Source organism: Sinohyriopsis cumingii, chromosome 9 (genome assembly GCF_028554795.1).
Source record: "Sinohyriopsis cumingii isolate HCF-2022 chromosome 9, ASM2855479v2, whole genome shotgun sequence".
Taxonomy (NCBI): domain Eukaryota; kingdom Metazoa; phylum Mollusca; class Bivalvia; order Unionida; family Unionidae; genus Sinohyriopsis; species Sinohyriopsis cumingii.
This window is the reverse complement of record NC_142969.1, coordinates 55,094,091-55,113,197: the sequence shown is the minus strand read 5'-3', so window position 1 is coordinate 55,113,197 and position 19,107 is coordinate 55,094,091. Positions and strand designations below refer to the sequence as shown.

Genomic DNA, 19,107 nt, shown 5'->3' with positions numbered 1-19,107 from the left:
TAACCACATCCCATCCCTCCACACTCACTCATAGATGTATTCACTGAATTTTTGTTATCATTCTTACAATATTAGGGTTTGTTTCATATGTTATATATGTGTCCGAGGTTATGGACCTCATCTACCTTGCTCGAGTGGGTTCACCTATATGAATAAATTACAGGTGGATAATTAATTATCCATTACAATATTTAGTTTATTCATAGGTCTGAGTTTTAGCATGTAAATGTCCTCTGTGCGAATAATTTCAGTAAAAAAAAATATTTTTATTTGTATATATGGTGTTTGAAAAATTACTGGGTATGAAAATCTAAAGATACATTAAGGCAGTTTAAATTTGGCATCAAGACTTTTGTGGATCTGGCATTTTAAATTTGGCCAGTTACATCAATGCATTTATGGATCTAGGCAGATTAAAACACTGTGATAAATTTTGATGGGATTTATCTTCACAATCAAACTCTCAGTAAACTGTTACAGAATTTATCTTCACAATCCTACCTCTGAAACCACTAAATCTCGCAAATTTCTAACTCTACAGTAACAAGAGTACCAAGGACCTGCACTCTGTTTAATAGTCCTCTATGTACTTGTTAGTAGTGCTTGAAAAACTGGAGAATATTGACCAGTTTGTGGCTTGGTCCATGGTAAAGGTATGTGATCTTGATCTAAAACCTAATGTACAGAAAGAATCATTTTTTTATTGGACTTATATGTAAATAACCTCTGAACTTTAGACACCAGAATCTTTTGGATTCTTTATTACTCTAATTGTCCTACATCCAAAGTTTGGTCAAGGAACCTACTGCAGAACATTATTTACAAGTTATTCTACAAAACCTATTATTCTTTGAGCCATGATGACTATGACATATGAACTTTTGACCTCCAAATCAATAGGCCCCTTCCATACCTTGAGTGCAGACTTTAAGATAGTCAGTCAAGAACTAACATTATGTCAAAGTTAATTTTCTTATTTTCATCAATGTGACCTTGACCTTTTATATTTTAACACCCAACTCAATAAGCATCTTCCTTACCCTATGCACAAGCTATCCACAAAGTGTGGTCCAAGTATATATGTAGAATTGATATTTTGTGCAAAACCCATTTTCATTCCTTTCAGTCAATGACCTTGATCTTTGACCTTTTGACCCCATAATCATAATCATAAGTTATCATGTGGAACATTAACAGATGGACAGACATACACTTTGCCAACAGGTATGTATATTAAAAAGTAGGTTAAAAACTATAGACAACAGACTGTTTCCTCAGAAAGCTTCCAAAACCCAAGAAACATAAATTTCTAATGTAAACAATTGGGAAGAAGACTGGGGATTATTGCATGTGGTAGTCACGGGGGAGAAACCTGGGAGCCCAGTTTCATCCCTGATGAAGCATCTGAATTTTGTGAACTGTGGAGTTTGGTGAAAGCTAAACATGAACATGTGGCTTTTCTGCATACATTAATCTTCATGCCTATACATCACAATCACATGATACTCCATCCAAAATCTACCAATGAAAAGATCTCCACAATACTCTTGGATTATTTTCTTCTTTTTACCATCAAGAATTCCTTTCCCATAAGTAAGAGAACTGGATCCAATTTTAAAAAATACTAGAAAGTAATTCAGAATCCAAATTTTATTTTATGTTAGTTTTTTGCAAGTTTAATGTAGCTCTTCCAACCCATATGAAGTGAAACCAAGTAAAACAGTTTATTCACTGCTTGCAAAGTAAAATTCACAACCTATTCAAACATGACAGTGCTGAATGAGCCTGGAATTTTTTTCAAAAAATGGAAAGGTGAAACAATGATCAGAGTTTCAAGGCACAACAGTATGTAAAAGATGATTAAATACCATACACAGAGATGCACCACAGCAGCATACTTAGGCAGTCTAGGCAGGATTTGAACTTGCAACCCAATACTTTTGAGTTTAACATTCTAACCCATGATAGAGTGCCTACATTTCTCCAAAAAGTGAAGAAAAACAATAACCCCTCAAAATACTGATGCTATACTTGGCACAAGGAATTTCAAGAAATTCATGATAAGACCATTTCTTCATTTTAAATGCTGAGCGTTTCAAACCATCTCTGATATTCTTCAGCAATAAAAAAAAATTAAAATTAGCTGCTGTGGTGAACATACTTGCACTGGGTGTCAGTTTGGCAACATTTTCATCAGGACAGAGAAGACATCATTAGAAGTGTTTGGGTGAAAAACCCATGTTATATAGATCATCCAATTAGGAGGTGTAACGACAGTAAGATTTTTATAACAGTCATTGTGGTAGCTATATTGGATGTATGAATTGCGGATGTGGTGGCCATGTTGGATGTCAGATTGGCACCATTTTCATTTAGGACCAACTTGATATCATAAAATGTATATTGGTGAAAAGTCCATGTTGATGTAGCCATCCACATCCATTTTGGAGTACAGATAACAATATTTCCAAGATGGCTACTATGGTGGCCATATTGAGGGTCAGACATTTTCATTGTGGACCAACTCAATACCTTAATAACTGTTCTGATGAAAACCGTATCAAAATGACTTTCCCTTCAAGAAGAAAAGTGAAAACATGATTTTCATGATATCACATTTTGGATGTCAGATCAATGCTATTCCAAGTTATGACCACCAAAACATTACAAGAAAGTTTATAGTAAAAATAAATTGTTGATGTGACCATTCATTCTGAGTGATAACCAGTGTGGCAACCATTTAAGACACCATATTGGCACCAGTTTCATTTAGGACTAAGCAGATGTCACATGAAAAATGGTTAAAACTGCATGTCAATAAAATATGATATTTCATTCAGGAGGCGTAGAAATCAGAACATTCTCAAGACTGCTTATGTGGTGGCCATACTGGATGTCAAATTGGCACCATTTTCATTTAGGACCAACTAGGCATTGGTGAAAACCTCATGCTGATATATGAAAATCCATTCTTCTGGAGCATTTATAACAAGATTTTCAAGATGGCCATACTGGGTATCACAACTGCATCATTTTCATTTAAGGCCAACAACAGGATATCATAAGAATTCTTTTGATGAAAACTCCATATCAATAAAACTTTTTTTCATAACATTATTACCGTCATGGATGCAGTTATGGCCATATTAGATGTCAGATCAGCACCATTGTTATTTAAGATCTTAAGAAGTCCTTTAATGAAACTCTCTGCTGAAAAGACCATCCATGTAGAAGGAGTGGCAACAAGATTTTCAAAATAGCCACTCTATTGACCATATCTGATGTGTGAGTTTCATTTAGGACCAACTAGACCATGGGATGAATGTGTGTGTAAAGTTTTGTGACAATCCTCCAAGTGGTTTAGGAGGAGTAGCAATAACCAGAAGGATGAAAGACGACAGACAAATGTCTATCCCATAATTTCTTCTGGTATATAACCAGTAGAGCCATACAAAAAAAACAACATAAAATGACAACCTTCATAAACATGACATTTTACACTGTCTGGTTAATGTACAATGTCATATGTATGGCTGACTGCAGATGTTAAAGTAGATACGATGAAAACAGCAAAGGAAATTACAAGTTATGACAAGGCAGGATTGACAGAATTTTGACTATGATACTTGTCAAAGTTCATGAATAACAGAAATTCAATGACAGATAAAAGGCAGGATTGTCAAAACTCGGACTTCTTGTCATTTTCATGAATAAAAGAAATTCAATGACATAAAAGACAATATCAAAGCAAATTTATTTATTCAATACAAGCCATTGTTTTCTTGTCAAAATGTTTGAAATGACAATCAACCAATCAACAATAAATAGTGAAAATGTGAAATAGTTTCTTATTGGTCTCATAAATATAATCAATATGTATATATATATATGTATAAATATATATATATATATATATATATATATATATATATATATATATATATATATATATATATATATATATATATATATATATATAAACATAAAGCCTACTTACCTTATTTGCTCACTTATAAGTCTAGTCAAACTGCAAAAAACAAAGATCCTGATTCACCATAGCATAATGTGCCTGGAGATCAAGGTCATGGTTTTTGTTTAAATAATTACTCCTAACATGCTGCACAGACCCAGGCCTGCCAGCATTATGTGATAGCAGAGCTGGGTCAGTGCAGTTTGCAGTTAGACTTGTCGTACAAGGGAGTATATATGGTACCTTGTCTTTTATGCCTTAACTTTGTTTCCAATATTTTTTATTTTTTTATTTTTGTACCAATCATTTTAAACTATATAACAATAATAACAAAATAAGAATGCTTTATTTTTTTTTTAAAGGGTAACTCTGTTATTACAAAACTTTTCAGCTAGGTCTTTGTTTAATTTTGTGCACAGTGTATACATTGTTAAACAAGTTGAGAGAGAATACTTATTTCTTATTTACAATGTAGCTGAAGCAATTATTTTTAAAAGCACTGAAAGAATTGTATTGTTTACATTAAAAGGCAAGCTGCTCCAGACAAGAGACCCTTCAAATCTAAAGCTGAGCACAGCTTGCAGCAAAAACTTCATATACCAAAACAACTTTATTTTAATCACTTCTTTTGTCAATTTCCATCCAACTTCAGTTTTAAGCAGGGGTTCAGAAGGTGAATCAAAAGTATATGTGCTGTTGTTATTGTCATTTTAAAATTGCAAAGTCTTGCTTGGAGCAACTTCCCAATGCCTTCAAGCAATAATTGAACAGTAGTTTAATATATGCATTAAAATCTTGGAGTCTAACAGAAAGGGGGTTGTTGTTGTTGCTGTTATAGGGTTTAACACCATTTTTCAGCACACAATAGGCTATACATGGTGGCCAGTATTAATGGTGGAGGAAGAACCAAGAAAACCATGGAAAGAACCACTGACCCACGAGAAGCTAATGGCAAGCTTTCTCACATACCCACATTGGCTGAATCCGAGACTTGAACCCACGCAGACAGAGGTGAGATGGCAATGATCCATAACAGACAGCGCTTTAGACCACTTGGCCACTCGGTGCCCCACAGAAAGGGGGAAGAATTTCTGAATGATCACTGCTATGTGAGACCACCTGTCTTGAAAAGACCATGTATTCAGTGCACAGACTTATTGAATATTTAGTGGTATGACCTGTTACGAGTGACCACCTGTGTTGAGAGACCATACTTCTTTATTTATACATATTATTAACCTCCACAGGTGAAAAATGGCAACAAATTTGTGATTAGAAGCATTTTGAATACTTCTATTTTGAAGATTTAAATCAAGATACTTCTGGTCCAAGTTAGCCATTTTCTGAACTGAGGTCACTAACAATGCACTTAATCTTATTTTTTTTATAGAAAAATGTTGCTATTCCTACACCAATTTTCACTACCATATATATTCACTTATATGTCAAGTCATACTGCAAACATCAAAAAGAGCCTCATCTGCCATGACATTTCATGTGCCTGCAGACCCGGGTATATGTTTGTTTTTACTGATTACTGATAACAAACTGCACAGGCCAAAACCTGCTAGTGTATTATGTGATGGCAGATCTGGGTCTGTGCAGTTTGCATTTCGACTCCACTTGTGAGCATAAATAGTACTCTTAATCTTTCTTTTAACATGGTTTTCAATATCACCAAATTAAAGTATATGTATCAGTATTCTAAGATAAGGATAATGTGATTTACTAAATCAAATGCCTTTTTTAAAGTCAAGGTAGACAACTCCTGTCATATTTCCTTATTTGTTTCATCTAACCATATGTCAGTGTTCTCCTACAATGAAAGACACATACCCAGATATTTGTGATTTTTGGTGACAAAAAAACAAATATAAGGGGAAGCAACTTACATTGTAGGACTAATTTCAGTGCTTTTTCTGGGACTGTCTGATAGGAATGGGAACGATAACTTAAACTGGACTGATCATCAAGAAAAATTTTATTTTCGTTCAGGTATTAGTACATATGGTTAGCGACATGTTTTTCAAAGATTGTAGACAGTTTCTGTAAGATGGACAAAACTGGCTGGAAGTAACTCGGATCATCCTTTTATACTCCACTTTTATAAATGAGTTCCACTTTGGCACATGTGACAAGTTCTGGATATTCATTTGTGTTATGTTTTATATCATTTGTATATGACCTACCTTTTTAGTAATTCTAGTTCATCTCTAGTAATAAATAGTATAGTCTAGGTAATGGCCAGTAATTATAAACTTTGTACTTTTATTTCACATATATTTTCTGGCCTGTTGGTACAAATATGAGCTGTTAAGTGCTTGAAGAATTGGAGTGACTGAGTTGCACAAGAAGTTAACTGTTCTAACTTGCGTAGTTAAAAGCGCTGTAGAAACATTTATGGAAGGATCATCACCACTGTATACACTCGCTTACAAGTCGAGTCATACTGTTAGCAACAAAGATCCTGATCTGTCATAGCATAATGCACCTGTAGATCAGAGTCTATGTTGTTTGCTCTACTGATTACTCCTTACAAACTGCACAGACACAGATCTGCCAGTGTATCATGTGACAGCAGATCTGGGTCTGTGCAGTGTGCAGGTGAACTCCTCTTATAAGCAAATACATACAGTAAGTCAGTACTGAGGTCGCATATAATAATAATTTCATGCTCTTGATCAATGCTTACAGCTTCAGAAATTTCTTGTTCAAATTTATCTATCCAGTCAGCTGCTAAATTTGGAGGTTTGTAGAAGAAACAATATGAAACAGGTTTTGAACACGTTATATTGATTTCAACCCAAATGCTTTCATTGTCACCAATTTCAAGATCAGCTATACTATGTACATTTAATGATTTTGGAAACAGATCATCAAAAAAACTCCAACTTCCTGATTTTGTCTATCATCTCTTTCTAACTCAGATTTATTTATATGTGTGGTGGGGTCATCATCCTCGGTTGATAGTAAACTTTCACAGATGCCCAAGACATCAGTTTATCCTGTCTTATACATAACAAGCCTAAATTAAACTGGCTTTGGAAGGATGTAAATTTGCAATTCTAGAGTCTTTCTTGTTGAGTCTGGAAGCAGTGCATACATTCATGACTGTATCTATTCCTGGATTCTGCACCAGTGCATGTAATATTATGGAACCCATCTGTAAATAGGCATTTTAGTTGCAGCATTGTTTTTAAATCTTACATATATCATTTCACTGGCCTAACTTAGAAACTGTGTTTATCAAAACTGGATCAAAATTAATCAGATTTAACAAAGAACAGGATATCTATAAAGCCTCATGATCTCTATTAAGGCCTCAGGATCTATATAAGGCCTCAAAATATTATTCCTGGAGCATTTACAATTTTTTAAACAATCATTCAGCTTCAGTAGTCTCAAACTATTGTTTATGTTGTTTGTGATGACATTCTATCTAGTTGTTGTAATATAAGTGAAGTTACTATGATGAAATAACAACCATGCGATTATATTCTTGCATGCAATGGAAAAGAAGACATTCTGTATGAAAATATAAAAGCAAAATTAAGACACTGGATTCCTAAATGTTCTCTATAAACATGTGTCCTTTACATTAAGGTGTCCACTAAGGCAGCTTTGACAGTAAATACATGATTATAAGTCACACACAAAAATAACTGCAATATATGACTGAATCTCTGCTGCCAACACTTTACAACAAAACTTACATGTTATACTTAAAGAATAAAACTTAAACACAAAAATTAAATATAAAGCTTAAAGGCAAAGTTTAAACACCAACTTAAATATAAAGCTTAAAGGCAAAGTTTAAACACCAACTTAAATATAAAGCTTAAAGGCAAAGTTTAAACACCAACTTAAATATAAAGCTTAAAGGCAAAGTTTAAACACCAACTTAAATATAAAGCTTAAAGGCAAAGTTTAAACACCAACTTAAATATAAAGCTTAAAGGCAAAGTTTAAACACCAACTTAAATATAAAGCTTAAAGGCAAAGTTTAAACACCAACTTAAATATGTAGCTCAAAGGCAAAGTTTAACACAAAACAACTATATTTTAATGATGCTGATGATGCAATCACCACAACACCACCATTGCCCAAAAGTGGCACGTTATCTCCCACTATGCTAACACAAGTGAGACAAAAACTCCGAACGATTGCAAAACCGTGGTTGACAAAACCTGTAGGTGAAATCTGGAAATCTAGGAGTGAGCCTTCAGATCTGAAGAGTGACCAAAATAGAGTGCCTATTCTACTATCAACCTACCACAACTTGGCCCTGTGACTATTCTACCATCAACCTACCACAACTTGGCCCTGTGACTATTCTACCATCAACCTACCACAACTTGGCCCTGTGACTATTTTAACATCAGCATACCATAACTTGGCCCTGTGACTATTCTACCATCAACCTACCTCCACTTGGCTGATTGACTATTTTTACCATCAACCTACCACAACTTGGCCCTGTAACTATTTTACCATTAACTTGCCATAGCTTGGCACAGTGACTATTTTACCATCAACATGCCACAACTTGGCCCAGTGACTTTTCAGCAATCAACATACCACAACTTGGCCCAGTGATTATATTGCCATCACCCTACCACAACTTGGCCCAGTGAATTTAAAAAGAAAATGGTATTTATGATGCCATTTTAGTTTCAAAGAAAAATAGTAAATAATGAAGATAGTTATTTCAGTAATACATGACTTTTTCTTTGGTTAGCATAACTAGTGTGCAAATTAGCATTAATTTTATTAGCAAATTTGCAAATCAGTATTAATCATAATAGCAAATTTGCAAATTAGTATTATTCTTATCAGCAAATCTGAAAACAAGTAATAATCATATTAGCAAAAAAGTATTAATCTAACTAGCAAATATGCAACTCAGTATTAATCATATTAGCAAATTAGTATTAATCATATCAGCAAAGCTGTAAATCAGTATTAATCATGTTGCAAATTTGCAAATCAGTATTAAACATATTAGCAAATTTGTAAATCAATATTCAGCATTACTAGCTTTTCTTTCTACTTTATTTTTTACTTGGCTCTGCTGCTATTATTCAGTGAATAATTTATTTTGAACTTTAACTTACACAGTCCCTTTAGTGTTTAATTAATTGAGAGTTAATTGTGTGAGTGATGGACTAATTTGCATAATTTTTTATGTTAACACGTCATCACAAACAAAACTGTGCACAGCATCTGCCATGATGCACCATTATAAAGAGACTGGTTTAGATGGATTCATTAATCCATCTAGATTGAGGTAATTTGCCACCTTCTTGCATGGCATTCAGTGTGACACTGGACTATAAATTTCCCTCTGTTTCAGTTCAGTTCAGTTTCTTTATTATCAGTGTGCATCATTATCATACATACATACATACGTACATATGTATATACATTCATTACAAAAATTACACACACACACTCACATACATACATACATACATACATACATACATAGGATCACTGCCATCTCACCTCTGTCTGCGTGGGTTCGAGTCTCGGATTCGGCTAATGTGGTTATGTGAGAAAGCTTGCCAGTAGCTTCTCGTGGGTTGGTGGTTCTTTCCGGGTTCTTCCTCCACCATTAATACTGGCCGCCATGTATAGCCTATCGTGTGCTGAAAAATGGTGTTAAACCCTACAACAACAACAACATACATACATACATACATACATATATACATACATACATACATACATACATACATACATACATACATACATACATACATACATACATACATACATACATCTGTGTATTGCTTGGAGATGTTCAATTGTCTAAACAGACTGGTCATTGACTACATAAAGTTATGGTGTTTAATTGACTACTAAAGTTGTGGTGTTTAATTGAACACTGACTACTTAAAGTTACAATGTTTAATTGAACACTGACCACTCAAAGTTACAATGTTTAATTGAACACTGACTACTTAAAATTACAATGCTTAACTGAACACTGACTACTAAAAGTTAGTTTAATTGAACACTGACTATTAAAAGTTAAAATGTTTACTTGAATACTGAAAACAAAAAATAGCAGTGTTTAATTGAACACTAACTACTTAAATGTAGTGTTTAATTGAATACTGACTACTCAAAGTTATTTTTTTAACTGAACACTGGCTACTTAAAGTTAAAATATTTAATTGAACACTGACTACGGAAAGTTATTTTGTTTAACTGAACACTGACTACTTGTAGTTAAAGTGTTTAATTGAACTCTGACTACTGAAAGTTATTTTGTTTAATTGAATACTGGCTACTTAAAGTTAAAATGTTTAACTGAACACTGACTACTCAAAGTTACGGTGTTTAATTAAACACTGACTACTTTCAATAATTCATATGCTTTGAGTAAGAACACATGATAATCTGACTCGGAGCTAGAGCAGATGGCGGTTCAACTCTGATGATGATGATAATTTGATTTGGAGTCAAACAAGACAGTACTGGTAGTTTTATTCTCAGCCAGAACATATGACAGTTGTACTCGGAACATATGACAGTTCTACTCGGAACATATGACAGTTCTACTCGGAACAATTCTAAGAATTCTTTCTGATATTCAACATTTTCAAAATTGAGATCATTCTTTTATTTCTTGGTGCGGGGGGAGGGGTCCATTAAAGCTTATAACAGATTCAACAATTCTTATTCCAAATATGCTGACTTTTTAATCAATAATTCTATCTTTGTTTATGTTGTTGCTCATGCATGTTTTCAAACATACATTTGCACAGAAAACATGGAATCACTGCAACTAGAATCAGATGTAATAACTATCCGTCTCCTGAAATTTGGCTCTGAAAATGATACCTCATAAATTTTTAAGAAGGAAATAAATTAGATAAGGCTAGACTATATCTTTCAGCATTTTGTTACCAGCATAAAGTGTTGTAACCAGCATAAAGTGTTGAGGTAGCTGATTTCTCATAACAGGAAGATTCCAACTAGGATACATTATACATACAATCAATAAAGTTCATCTTCCTTGTCACAGACAAATTCATTTAGAATGAGAAATATCCTAATAATGTGTGTGTGTTTGTGTGTTTGTGTATGTTTGTGATAAGGAAAGGGAGAAAATGATGGTAAAATAAATGTACAGTATCCCTAATCTTACAAACATTATGGCATGCTGTGATCATCTCACAATCAAAATTAAATTCTAATTTCTTTCTTTCAAAATATGTTTCCAAAACATAACATCACATCCATCAAAACATACCACCAGAGCCATCAAAACATTATAAAATTCAAGTATGAATGTGAAAAAAAGAAAATCATAAGGTTTTGTAAATTTTCTTGACAACAATTTTGACATTTTATTTGTAAATATTCATCAGTCACCAAGCTTATAAAAACAAGAGGCCCTTAAAGGGACTAACACTCTACTGCACAAATGTTGAAACCATCTTTGATATTCTTCTGCAATAACAAGAGTTTTAAATTAGCTGTTATCGTACACATACTGAATATCAGATAGACATTACAACAAGTCTGATATGCCTGTCCATTGAGGAAGAGTTGCGATAACAACACTTTTAAGATGACCAGTAAAACTACTACCACTACTACTAATATTACTACTACTACTGTTAATAATATTTATTTTTATTATTATTATTATCATCATCATCATTATTATTATTATTATTATTATTATTATTATTATGTATTATCATTATTATTAATAGTAGTAGTAATAGTAGCAGTATTGACAAAAGACCATCCTAAAAGAGCTCTTCCTGTTTATGACCAGTAGAACTACTACTACTACTAATATTTATTATTATTATTATTATTATTATTATTGACAAAAGACCATCCTAAAAGCTCTTCCTGTTTATGACCACAAAACTACTAATACTACTACTAATATTTATTATTATTTATTATTATTATTATTATTATTATTATTATTATCATTATTGACAAAAGATCATCCTTAAAGAGCTCTTCCTGTTTATGACCAGTAGAACTACTACTACTACTGCTAATATTTATTATTATTATTATTATTATTATTATTATTATTCAGTTTGTGCTTCAAATCATAAGGTTGTATTAGTACAATACATTAGCAATCAATAAATAAAATTTACCTACATAATTTAAATAAGCTGAATTCTGAAATATTGATTTTATGATAAATATTTTCAAATATAACAGTAAAACTCCATGTCTCAGCCCATGAATAAAAACTTAAATACCATATTTTCTGCGGCCAAAACATCAGCATATGCAGCAAACTAAACCTGATGATCCAAGTTTCATATTTTTCTAATTTAATATGCTGAGCAATTAAAAAAACCTAATATGGACATTTTCCTTTGCTAATTAAAATGGCAATCACTGCTGAATGAAATACATTTGCAGATATTAGTATTTGTGCCTCCCCACACAAGCTGCTCATATAACATATGCAAAACATACCAGAATTGTATGATTGCCAAGTGAGACATGAATATTGAGATGATTTAAAAGCTAGTATTTCCATAAATTAATACATGATTTGAATAAATTGATTTGTATTATAATTCTTCAAAAATGCACCTTCAACTTCAAATGACTTCTTATTCTATTGGATGATCACTTTCAGTACATGGAATATACTTCCTCCCACTTAAGTTCTGTATCAGCATATGCATTCTTCTAAAATATTATAAAATTAATTTACAGGTTTTTTTAACCCATATTTTTTATAGTACATGTGTTATATTACATTATAACATCAATGACTTATAAGGATAGCTAATGATATCTGAATATTATTTTGTTATACCATTGCAAATGATCAAATTTGAAATGTTTGAGAATTTAACTTTATTTATAAATTCATAATTTTACATAGCAAAGTGTCAAAACAATCTAAAGTCATTACAAATGTAAAGATTAGTGTACATTTTTCTTGAGCTACCCTAACTTCAATATATATCTATCATTATATACAAACAAATATGAGAAAAAGTACCAAGTTTCTAACTGTCCATAAATGATAGCTCAATAAGTATTCTGAAATTTCATTAAATTTGCGCAAGTTGAAGATTATCAACACCTATTATCAAAGAAAATTGTACGATTAATGAGATCACTGTTTTACCTGAATAAAAACAATCATACTGATTTACGGCAGGTCATAATTACTAAATAATTTCAAAGGACTTGCATATTTTTCTTTTTTTTCTCACAATACTGTTATTGAGATAATAAAAATTGTAGGCAAATTTGTTTTCTATATTTAACAAGGTACAATTTGCAACCGTGCCATTTTACATCCAATCTGTCCATGAGCTGACAGCATTACAAAAAACCTGGATAAAAGTGACATCACATTAATGATGATGATGTCAAAATGGGGACAATATCATGATGTAATAATCAGGTCTTCTGAGCTGTACAATAAGAGTCCATTTTAAATTTCTCAGCTCAAATTTGTCCTCTTAAAATGGAACCTTCAACAAACTGCAACCATTTCAAAGGAAATTATGAAACTTGGCAAATAATGTCCATGTTCCATTTCCCAAGTTCTCCCATCCGAGACATTCATATATATGAAATTCAGCACTCATCTAACACACTCAGTGTCTTTGTACAATAGTAGATCATCAAAGCTGTAGCATTTTATTGATTAAAAAAAACAACTAAATTTAAGCAAGTGTTATTACATCAAAACATAAAACCACATTCAAGGGTTTCCTAAATAATTTAAATAAGCTGAAATTTGAATTTTTTTAATAAAATTGCCATGGTAAAATATATCACTCACATACTATTATGTGTAAAAATACTGAATACAATACCTAATGTGGGACAAATATACAACATGAAAAACACAAGTTATTTTTGGCTGGATGCAAGTTGACAGATCATTTACAATGGGGGGGGGTGCATATCCGTACAACATACAAGATTTCTTGGGTCTGCAAATTGTAGGATTAGTTTTCTTTTCTTTATTTAGTGTGTGTTTGAGTTTTCTTTGGCTGCACTCTGCAAAGGCAAGTAAAGTGGCTTGCCCAAGAACACAGTAGCCAATCTGGTCTGATCCGTTGGTGGGAATCGAACATAAAATGTCCTGGTCCTCAGTCCCATGCCTATACTACAAAGCCACTGCACTTGGAGCAGTAAGTTCTAAAACTTAAAAAACATAAAGTGTCCCCAAAATTAAGAAGCAATATGAACAAATTTACTTACTTTTAACTTTGAACTGCTACGTTTTATATTTAGTTGCATTTTTGTCATACATACACACACCTATATATATATATATATATATATATATATATATATATATATATATATATATATATATATATATATATATGCAGGTGAAACTAATTAACAAAAATAAATTTGAATTTGATATTTTAATGATCTGGAAAGAATTATTTTGAGAACAAACATTGATATTAGAAAGAAAACTGATATATAAGTAAATAACAGACCTCCCTTACTATAATGTCCTCATGATTGAAATGTTCATGTTATAATGTCATTATAATCATAAATCCCATTTCATTAGGCAGTACTAACATTATATGTATCATGTACCTCATTATAAGACAGTAATCATTTGGGTGATTGTATGGCAACACCAACTACATTTTAGTGTTTGTATGGCACACCAACTACATTTTGGTGTTTGTATTGTACATCAACTACATTTTGGTGTCTTTATGGCACATCAACTATATCTTGGTGTTTTCATGAATCATGGCACATCAACTATATCTTGGTGTTTTTATGGTACATCAACTATATCTTGGTGTTTTCATGAATCATGGTACATCAATTATATTTTGTTTTTTTTATGGCACACCAACTACATTTTGAAATCTGGAAATGATACATAATGCGATAAAATTTTGCATATCAATTCTACTTCTGACATCTCATATGTTAAAAATTACTTTTCAAAACAATTCCATTAATAACTTCAAAATGTGACAATGAAGTTTATAGGTATGTTTTGTGTGTCTCCAATCTTCTATGATCAAGTTTCATAGTACACTTAAATGTTTTTAAAGAGTAATTGTGAAAGAAATAGTCATTTAGAACAAAAGTTTGGTCACTTGAAAATAAAATTTCTAACACTGGGAATTATTGAGGATTCTGAAATATGTTGGCATAGGGGCCCATTTGCATTATGATGGGAGCCTATTTTGGTCCCTAAAAAATCACTGCAACAGGTTCATTTCATACATGCTCTTGATAAGGTGTAAGTGATATGAAAAATTAAAAAGATAACAAAATGGCATGGTCTTACATTAAATAATTTCACTTGCAGCTATAATATTTGCTATATGACTGGCAGTAACTGCCAATAAAACCTTGACCATACACAAATTGTAAAAAGATAAATCAGATATAAGCAACTACATTATAATGTTAGTAAGAAATGTTAATCTCTTGAGAAGTACTTACCAATATTCTGGAATTGCATACTTCAAATTTAAATCCATTCTTGTTCAGCTATATTGCACAGGAAATGGGCAATGAATCTTTTGTCAACTGCTGGTATTTCCATTACCTAAGAAAATGTTAAGGTAGTACATATATTTCCTTTATCTTTCCAGAGAAAAAAATCAGGAACATAGAATTCATGATATATCCCACTTCTGACACCAAATGCAACCGAAATCCCTTCCCTCTCTCTTTCTAATTCTTCATGTAATATGTCCCTTATCAACTAAAGTCAATATGTAAAGGGACCTGCAAACATCCTGCCTCTTTCTCTGCCTCTCTCTTTCTCTGCAGTATTTTACATTCCAATCATGTTAGAGAAACAGAACCATTATCAATGGGGCAGGCACTGAAGTAAAACTTCTACTCAACAAATCAAGACATATATCCACATTTCTCAATGAGACATTTGAGAAATCTTCTAGAATCAAACAACAGCATCTTGACCCATGTCACAATTCCAGTCTATATATCTACATGTACATAGTATCCATGTGCTTGCTCCACAAAACAGCTCTTTTCTCATTTACCTAGATTGTAAGCACTCATGTACATAGGTAGGTGTAGTGGAGAAGCTAGGGCCAAGTCATGCCCCTGTACTGTAACAATATATCCCACTCTTCAATGCAACTGTTTAGTAAAACTGCTCTAGTTGTATATCTGATCAGACCTGGAAAACTAAGTGCCTGTGAGGAAAAAAAAGTGGGAGAAGTAGGTTAAAGAAACTCCCAGCCTACTTGCCTGCCTTCCACATGGTCCTACAGTAGACTAAAGGCACTATTTATTCTCAAATATCACCAGTCCCAACTACACACCTGGCCAAAGAGTGGTAGTAGAACAACTATGAACACCCAGTGTGCAGTGAAATAAATACAGTTTAGTAACTATATATACATGCTTTGCAGAATCTAAATTTCTTGCGGAGTTATTCATGTATAACGATGGTTTCCAAGATGATGCAGAAATGGTCATTTGAACAATAGTGTATTGGTGTCTAACAATACCATAGTGTTACTAAAGAAATCAGTTTCTGGATGATATACAGTAGTATTACTACAGTGAAATGTGTGCCAGTGACATTTCCAACATATTTAGGAAACATATCATGTTACTCTGAACCTATTGTAAAGGACATCTTTATATAAAGCATAAATCCATATAAATGGACCTGTCCATAAAGGACATCTGCAGAAATCCAGTGAAAGTTCTTGCATAATTTTCTTTTCATAATATAAAAGAGACCCGATTTGTCTAACATGTACAGAGGACAATAATCTCATTATTTCCTTCCCACCCTTTGTGCACTCTCTAACCATATCATAGAAAATGGCAACAAATTTTTTTCATGTCAAAGAATTTGATTATATACTTGTTATTTTGTAAGATACAAGTATCAATGGAACTTGCTTGAAGGGGTGCATTTTTCTTTCACAAATTTGTCTCAGTTATGTTGGTTATTTTTAAACAAAATAAATAAGTTCAAATACATTTCAGTGTAAGAATACAGGGGACATTTCGGTGAGTGTGTGTGTGTGTGTGTGTGTGTGTGTGTGTGATTTGGATTTTTAACATAGCTTTAACAATTTTTCAGTCATATTGATACGATGTCTGCAGTGTGGCAGTTTATAGTGATGTCTAACACTGGGGCATTATGCCACAGACATATATCATGATGTCCCACCCAGTCACATTATCCTGACACCAGGCTGACCAGTCCTATCACTAACCTTTTAATACTGAGTGCCAAGTGAGTACCATTTACACATTTTGGTGACTTTTCCATATAAGGAACACTTGTCTATAAAGGACAAACTCTCAAAACCATTATCTGTTAAAACAGTTTCACTATGAACAGCAAGTGCACTATAAAATCTTCCATAATACAGGTTCTTAAAATTTCTTAGATATGATGATTAACTTAGGCATAACATACCTATTATCAAACTTATAATCTTTCATTGTCATCACAAACTTATAACAGTTATGTCAGTAGTTGATCACCTGGTTATTTCTTTTATGTCTGATTGTATCTTTATTGTCATTGGTGAGTGGTATTGTTCCTCAAATAGAACAAATTGCAGAGGGGTGTTATTGTGCCAATTACATATGCACAACCAACCCACTCATGCGTACCTCCTGAAGGGTGAATCTCAACCAAAGTGTGCACCCTGCAAAGCTCATTAATAATAATAATAATAATAATAATAATAGTAGTATGAAGACAAAGAAGAAGAAGAAGAAGAAGAAAAAGAAGGAAAAAAAGAAGATGAAGAAGAAGAAAAAGAAGAAGAAGAAAACAACAACAACAATAATAATAATAATAATAATAATAATAATAATAATAATAATAAATTTAGAGAAGGTAGCTCAATTTGTACAATGACTATTCTCCTACAAGGTCCTCTGATGAAGAAAAAGTCACAACGAGAAAGTAAAATATAAAAGTACTAATTTAACACAATTGGTTAAAATTTCTTTTTAAAAAGTCAGCAATAAGCAATAAAATTTGTATCTAAGTAAACAAAGTATGGTTTAAACAGAAAATTGATTACTGTCTTTCTAAGGATCCCAGCACATAATGCCCCTATTGATCTGGGTCTATGCATTTTGTTAGGACAAATCGGTAGAACAAACAACACTAATTCTGATTTGCTGGCACAGTAAATTAATAGCATATCAGGGTCTGTTGTTTTCAGTTGGGGCAGATTTTATACCAAATTCACTGCATGTACATTAGACTGGCCTAACCATAAACTGTGAAGACCCTGATCAGTGATATTGTATAAATTTACTGGCAAATCAGGGTTGATGCTATTTCCTTGAAGTTGTAGAAGAAAGAATACCAATTGTAGTCAGATGCTTCATATGAAGACTTTTTCAATAAAAAAGTCCAACACAATTAAAAAAGAATTAAGTATTGGAAATATGACAATAGTTGCATGGAAATCGAATACAATTGTCTGCATATGGATACAAACATGAATACCAAACTTGATTTCTGTAACTGAAGAGCAGGCTTTCTTAGCAAGTGTTTTGGTCAAAATATACATGTTCAAAAATGAGTAAAAATAATGAAAACTTGTTGAAATGGGCTGAAAATCTAATCAGGTCATCTACATATCAAGAAAAATATAACTAACTTTTATTGCTCTTTTTCAAGTCGTTCTGACCTCATTTTCCTAACATGTTTCTATATACAAAAAATGGATGTGAAGACAGGACTAACTCAAGAGGTCCCTAACTGCAACTAAGCTACTGACATTTAAATCTTAGGAAAAATGAGGTGGATTGTAATATTGCTAATTCCCATCAGAAATAATTCTGATATGGCATTTTGCAAGTAAAATTAGCTACCTGTACTGAAATTTAATGTCCTTCAGGACATAAAAAAATCATTTAATTAATGTTCATAATTTCACCTACTAACAAGATATGTAAATTTTCAACCGAGTATACTCCCACATACAAGTGCCTGTACCTGAATTCTCTTATAACAAACTCTCAATGACCCTTAAAATTATTCATTAATGTGTTCATCACACATTAGATAAATGCATGCCTGGTAAAATTTTTAATAATGTGTCTATGGGAAACAAATAAAGTTTTTAATGGCACGTCTGTGGGACACAATTAGACAGAT

The 19,107-nt window shown here is 32.5% G+C and overlaps 1 protein-coding gene across 1 annotated transcript in view; it reads right to left on the bottom strand.

The window, feature by feature from the left end:
- The window catches only part of LOC149791850 (transcription activator GLI3-like), a 213,162-nt gene extending 196,949 nt beyond the window's left edge, over positions 1-16,213 (bottom strand). The window contains exon 1 of the mRNA XM_089970358.1: positions 15,429-16,213. The gene's annotated coding sequence lies outside the window, so the exon portion shown is untranslated. The remainder of the gene's footprint in view (positions 1-15,428) is intronic.
- Positions 16,214-19,107: the final 2,894 nt, after the last annotated feature.